The 7,451-nt window shown below is 34.4% G+C and overlaps 1 long non-coding RNA gene across 1 annotated transcript; it reads left to right on the top strand.

Annotated features, from left to right (window-relative positions):
* Positions 1-1,189, top strand: LOC113068504 (uncharacterized). Its single transcript, XR_003279550.1, has 4 exons — positions 1-116; positions 560-629; positions 758-931; positions 1,032-1,189. It is a non-coding gene; the product is annotated as an uncharacterized LOC113068504 (long non-coding RNA).
* The last annotated feature ends 6,262 nt before the right edge of the window (positions 1,190-7,451 follow it).

Below are 7,451 nucleotides of genomic sequence, written 5' to 3'. Positions count from 1 at the left end.
GTGACAATGGAGAGATGAGGCGTTCAACAGTAAATGTTTGAGTCCGTTTCAGATGAAGATGCCGATTTTAAGGAACAACCAAATGTTTTAAGATTGGAAATGGACGCTTCTGAGTGGTAAGTTTATTTTATATTTTCAGTAAGAACTTAACTGTTACGTCAATTCTAGAACTTCAACCTAAACGTTAACTAGCATATAGCATTAACTTTACACGTTAAGTTATAACGTCAGCAGTCACAATTTTATTTTTAGCATGATATTAAAAACATTAAAATTATTATATTGTCAACGTATAATTTTACAATGATAGGTTTTTCACGTTGAATCAAGAACATAAAACAGTGAACTGTGTAACGTTAGCGCGTGAATGTATTGTTTGGAAAGTATTTACAGTAAGTTAGCCTATTGAAGTTATTAAAGTTGATTTATTTAGCCAACAAAAGTACAGTATAGAAGCCACTCAATATAGTCAATGTCATGTTTACTACGCTGCTTTATTGTGATTAGGACTTAGCCTCATAACAACAAAAACTTAATCAAGGTCTATCTTTTTTTACAGGTGTACTTGTGGAAATTGTGCACGCATGGCCCTCGAGAGAGAAAATATATGTTGCAGGGAAATACCACAGGTATTTCACTAGTACACTTGATAGAAATGTATTCAACCTATCTATGTGTGTGCTTTCTTCTACTTCCAAACAAAGTATGAAAGATTACTGTAAATAACAGTGCCATTATGATTTGTTTTCTTTTGCAGGTCACAAGAAAAATGAGAAAAGTGCCTAATACAAAATCCTGCATGACAGACCATCCTGGCCTTGAACCTGTGTGACTCAATATATACTGTATTCTTTGTAAAATGCAATGAATGAATGTAGCAATGAATGTATATAGAGCTGACCATGGGCGTTACAGTCAGAGGGATGGAAAGGTAAGGCCAGTTTCACACACTTGCTACATTTTGTGTAAATAATTGGGCTCTGTTGCATCCTGATGTTTCCTGATGCTGCTGGACAATATGTTGGATTCAGACCCCGTCTTGACTGAAACGTGACACATGCAGAGCAACAGCTTCTTCCATGGAAGGTCTGTCATGCTGAGAAGACCGGTCCGGAGGCACAGGAATCTGCTGTATGCCATCCAGATATGGAAGAGGATCACGGACAACTTCTTCAAAAACAGGATTCATCAAGTTGATGACACAGCCTGTAAAGTATAATAAGTTATTCATTTAAACATTCATTTTATTTGCACATTTGTAAGTATTGTTTAAAATAAATATTTTTGGGAAAAGCTTATAAAATGTTGGCTCTGTTTTTACTGGTTTGACGGTGTGTCCTCCCTCTGGAAAGAGAAGCTTGTACACAGCATTCTCACTGAAGTCATCTTTACAAGATACAACCTAAAGGATAAGAGAAACAAACACAACAATTGTTCATATTGTCATAGTGAATAAATCAACTTTTTTATTTATCATTAAAATTATGAAAATATTAAAAATAGCACTTATATACTTATACTAATACAATAAATCTGTACCATTCTGTAAACTGTGACCTCTAACTGAAAGGCAGTACCAGTTTGCCTACACAGAAAACAATAGTATGCCTCCTTTCAAACATAACTGTTTATGTGTTGTGTTCTGACCTATGTTCATGTTGACACCGAGGGGACGCTGGGTCAGAATGTGTGTGATTGTCTTGAATGTGGTTCATGATGGAGGTCCATCTGGTTCCCTTCTCAGGTCCTGAATCAGAGCTGCTGGCAGACCAGTACAGGTGCTGGGGGATGCTCTTATGCCACTTCTTCACCAAACTACAGTCCTTCTCTCTGGACATTTTCTACATCTTCTTTGTCAATCCTGATTGAGTAAAAGTTACAGGCAAAACATATCAGATTTTTTTTTTTTATTTGATGAAGTAAGCTTTTTCAGAAATATGAATCCTAATACCATGAATATTTTAATTTTATTTTCTTTCAAAGATGCAAGCATTACCTTTCGCCATGTGCCAGACGTCATAATAGTAGTTAATTTTACGACCCTTTAAAAACTTTTTTTTTTTATCTGGGGGTGACGGTCAGTAACAACACAGTCCAACTTTACACCGCTTTCCTCCAGGAGGAGTAGTGTAGCTCCCATATTTTGCAGAATGTCCTGCAATTACAAAAATAGTCACTAATCATTTTTAAATAATGCAGAGGTATTTATAAGACAGAAACACACAATCTTAATATTTATAAGTACTTGTGCAAATGCATAGTTGTTTGCATAGAAAGAGAGACTGAAATAAAAATGTGCACCTAGTGAGTATAAGCTTGCATGAAATAGACGCAAGTAAAATTATTTAACAACAGAGAATTTACATATGTATCTACAGTAGTATTTTGTAGATTTATAAGACAACACAGGTAATAATTATTTACCTCAGCGTAAATACTTTGTCATACTATTTAGAACTAAGCCAATAGTAGCGCTGGCCAGGGGCGTAGCAGCCATTTTAAAAGTGGGGGGGACAGCTGTATGGTGATTTGACCCAAAGCTGATGTTCATAATAAATTCCAAATAGAATACCAATTGGCATTTTACTTTTTCAAATTTGGGAACATGACATGATAGCTTACAGGAACCTATTTTTGTTAAATCATACTCAAAATTTAAAAATACTGCAGGACTTTGAGACCAATGGGAGACCATCTATAAATGTTTTTATTTTTTATGAAATAAAGATATTTTATGATATTTACAATATTTCAGTTGCACTACATTTGAACAATAACTTTTCTTTTTAACAGTTGGACAAAAACAGGTGTTAAATGAGTATACAGATTACATCTACAGTAATTTTATACAACATACATTTTATGAAAAATATGAGACAGATAATCTGTGAAAAAATCAAGCTCCTCTGGCTCCTCCCAGTGTCCTATTGCCATTTGCAGAAATACATCGCTCCCGGTAAAAAACAACCAATCAGAGCTGCGGTCCGTAACTTTGTGTTCAAAATGTAGAAAAATGTATATAATAAGCGAGCGAATCCATTTTCCAAACTGTGTTTTTGGCTTGTCCTGAATCACTAGGGTGCACCTATAATAAGTGTTTATATTCTAACTATTTTAGATTGCTTCGGGGGTACCGCGGCGGAGTAACCCAGTACCTTTGTGATTCTTCATAGACATAAACAGAGAGAAGTAGTTCCGGCTACGATGTTCTTCCGCAAGACGCAAGCAGTTCTGTTTATTAACCGCTAGAGCGTCAAAAGTTCCATACCGCAGCTTTAAGATAGTCGATCTGCTTTTTTTTTATACAAATCTCACCTGTACACATTCTGGAGAGGTTGAGCAACTGCCCCCTCTCTCTGCCAGTGACGTCACAGCCTGCCTTTCCTACAGACCAGTTAGGACATAAAGTAACAGTTATGAATTAAAAGAATAAAATTTGATAAAGTATTTTAAGATATTCGTTGCAAAACAAATATGATTTATTGTGAAATGATAATTTTACTCCGCGAGCAGCACGTAGACAAACAAAAGACAGCAGAAACCAATAATATTGTTACGTCTTATTTAGCAGACGCTTTTATCCAAAGCGACAATTAGGAGAGCATTTAACACACTGAATCCGGCGCGACGTGACGAGGTCCATACGGGTTCAATAGGTTAAATCATAACATGAAAACTTTATCGCGCGATTCGTGTCATCGCGACATACTGTAACATACTTACAGTGTGTGTTTGAAAAAAGGATGTAATCGTCCTTTGCTTTTTTCTGGGGTGCATTTTATCCCAGACGGCCTAATAGCAAAGTGAACAAATGAAACAAACGAAAATTCAGAAGAGCAACAAGAGATTTGAAGCTCATAGCAGACGCGCCCAGGAGATGATTTGCTCTGTGATTGGCTGAATGTTACTTCACTCAAATCTAAGTAACAAATCAGAGAACACTACTGGAAATATTCACGCTGGATCCTAAAAAAAAAAAAAAAAAATTAGCAGGGGTCAGAATCACCTGTTTCTAAAAGTGCGGGGGACGTGTCCCCCCCGTCCCCCCCCGGTTGCTACGCCCCTGGCGCTGGCTGTCATTTGATTTGGATGGGAACTTCGGATTGTGAATCATTTGAGTCAGTTCGGAAGTTCGTAGTGGGTTCGCGAATCATTTGAGTCAATTTGGGTATCGCGAATCATTTGAGTCAGTTCGGGAGTTCGTAGCGGGTCCCCGAATCATTTGCGTCAGTTCGGGAGTTCAAAGCGGGTTCGCGAATCATTTGCTTCAGTTCGGGAGTTCAGAGCGGGTTTGCGAATCATTTGAGCCAATTTGGGGATCGCGAATCATTTGGATCATTTCAGAAGTTCTTAGCGGGTTCGCGAATCATTTTAGTCAATTTGGGGATCGCGAATCATTTGAGTCAGTTCGGGAGTTCAGAGCGGGTTCGCGATTCATTTGAGTCAATTCGGGGATCGCGAATCATTTGGATCATTTCAAAAGTTCTTAGCGGGTTCGCGAATCATTTTTGTCAGTTCGGGAGTTTAAAGCGGGTTAGCGAATCATTTGAGTCAATTTGGGGATCGCGAATCATTTGAGTCAGTTCGGGAGTTCAGAGCGGGTTCGCGATTCATTTGAGTCAGTTTGGGGATCGCGAATCATTTGAATCAGTTCGTAGCGCGATCGCGAATCATTTGAGTCATTTTGGGGTTCGCGAATCATAGCTGTATATGAATAGGCATTTTTAAGTAATTTAGTAGCTAGTTCTCATTACGTTTTACACATGTGTTTAGGTGTGATATGTGAACTCGTATTTTTTGTTTTAATGATGTGCCTTTTAACAGTATCAAGTGTATTCAAAAACTGAACAAATCGTGCCTAAAAAGTGCACGCATCTAGGCTAATGTAAAGTTATATGATGAAGTCATACTAGTGAACGTGTGCATTTTGAGTGCGTTCTTTCACTGCATTATTCGGTGTATTCAAATGCTTTTATGAATGCATGAGAATGATCACAAAATTTAAGATATGGGGGTTAGAAAATGTTTATATTTATATCATTTTATGTAACTAATCAATATCACACGAAGAGTGCCATTTCAGTTTTTCTCCAAAAATCAGCATGATTAAAATGTGATATTAAGTTACTAAAACAATAATTTAATTACAAATACAAAATGTTGCAGAGTAATGTAATATATGAATGAATAATAGCCTAAAGAACCTTTGTGCCAAAAAGGGTTCTTTCTTGTCATTATAGAACCTTTTTAGCATAAAAGGTTCTTTGGAGTTGAGTAAAGAACCCTATGGTTCTATATAGAACCCCAATGAACCCTTTTTTCTAAGAATGCGCAGAGGATAGAACCATCCTCCCCAGGTCAAGTTTCAGTGCTTCATATTACTTAATTGAGTGAAAATAAATGACACCCATGATTCTTATTAGTGTTTCGTAACCAGAAGCTATAACTGTAAATATAATTCTGTTGAATCGCCTAAACATTTTTTTAAAGAAAAGTTTTTGTTTGTTTGTTATTTTCAATAACCTGTTTTTTTTCTGGCTTTGTTTAGAGCTTTATCTTTTGAGGGTCACTATTTTTTTCTAAAAAAAATCTCAGTTTGTGTTACATTGCAAAAAAAGGATGAAGGTTTTTATTGTTAACTACAACTAAAATGTGTAACATTAAGTGAAATAAAATAAGATAAAGAGAAAAATTATGAATAATTCACATAAGAAAAAAAATTCTCCATAATTTGGACCAGTGTTATTTTAGTGTTAATATATTGTTATTATTATAATTCTTGTATATTATATACTGTGCTGTAGTTTTCATGTTTTTATATTTTAAATGCATTTTTAAAATATATTTTCTGTTTTCATTTTAATCTTAGATTATTTTTATGTCTATACGGTTTATTGTATTTTAGTTTTAGTTTGTTAAACTCAAATTTAGGCTAAAGTTAAACTTAAAAACTAAAACTTTATTAGATTTCATTTGGTTTCATTAATTTTTTTAAATCCATATGGACAAAAAAAAAGTTTATAAAAACTATCAATTTTAAAACTTTTAAATGAATTTTAAATGAATTTTTTTTTTAGATTAGAATGCAAAATTTTAACAAAACAAACATTCGAATAATACTAAAATAACACTGCTGCAAAAGATGACTACTTTTTAATTTCTTGGGTTTAATCGAGAGTCTGTGGTCAAAAATGATGCCACTGGCACAGCTACACATCTGGAATCCTGTCTGACCAATCAGATTTAAGGAAGATCTACCAATATATATTTGGCTGCAAGTAGCAGCTCGGTTTCCGTCTCAGTGTCAGGTTTTCCCTCTCTCCATCTCTTTGTGACTCAGTCTGACACACTCCACATCCGGAAGAAAGAGTGTGTCCCATGGGAAGAGACACGGAGACGAGCCGAGGAGTGTCTGTGTGACTCTGGAGAGCCCAAGGTTCAGTTTAGGTTACACAAACGTGACCCAGACCCAGATCACGAGAGCCTCGTATCTCAGGAAGATGAGCTTATCTTGACCTACTTTCTGCTTGATGTTTATGCCATGGGCTTTTTTTGGACTTCGCCGCTAAAACAGGGTCTTTTTAGGTGAATTCAGAGATGTGAAGACGAAAGAAGATGGTCAATGAGCTCTCCGTGACTCAGATATAAAGCAGCTTGCAATTAAGCTCAAAACACATTACTGTTAATATGCCCACAAGAAATTAAATATACAAGTGAGATCTCAGTAGTGTCTTCTAATCAGGAACAATACCGTCTTTAAAAAAGTCTTAAAAATTAAGACCTTAAAATCGGAGCAGAAACTCGTAAATGTATAAAGTCATGGCAATAAATGTGCCGATACAAATGTCTAAATGTTCTTAAATCAAGCTGGATTTACTTGCAAAATGAAGATATGATGAAACTGTTGTTGTGTGAAAATAAACTTGAAAAAATGTATGTGCCATTGAAGAATAAAAAAAAAAAAAACATGTACCCGCAAGGTTGTTATAAATAGCGAAAACTATACTATTAAAAATAAATATATTATTTGAAATAAAATAAACATTTACTGAACTGAAATCAAATATAAATGGAAAGTTCACCCAAGAAATTAATATTTCATGACCATTTGCATCAGTGTTATTTTAGCATTTTATATATATATATATATATATATATATATATATATATATATATATATATATATATATTTTTTTTTTTTTTTATTTATTTTTTTTTAAATAATTTATAATAATTTTAAATAATTTTTTTAATAATTTATTTTGTTTTCGTTTTAATTTATTTAAAATTTACTTTAGTTAATTTTAGTGATAGTTGTTAAGTTTCATGTTATAGTTTTAGTTAAACAAAGTTAGACTAAAGTTAAACTTTATTTATTTTCAGCATTTTTGTTTAGCCTTAGTTGAAGTACTAAAACTAAATAAATCAAAACGTAATAATATATATATGAA

Source organism: Carassius auratus, linkage group LG45M (genome assembly GCF_003368295.1).
Source record: "Carassius auratus strain Wakin linkage group LG45M, ASM336829v1, whole genome shotgun sequence".
NCBI lineage: Eukaryota > Metazoa > Chordata > Actinopteri > Cypriniformes > Cyprinidae > Carassius > Carassius auratus.
This window is presented reverse-complemented; position numbering and strand designations above follow the sequence as displayed.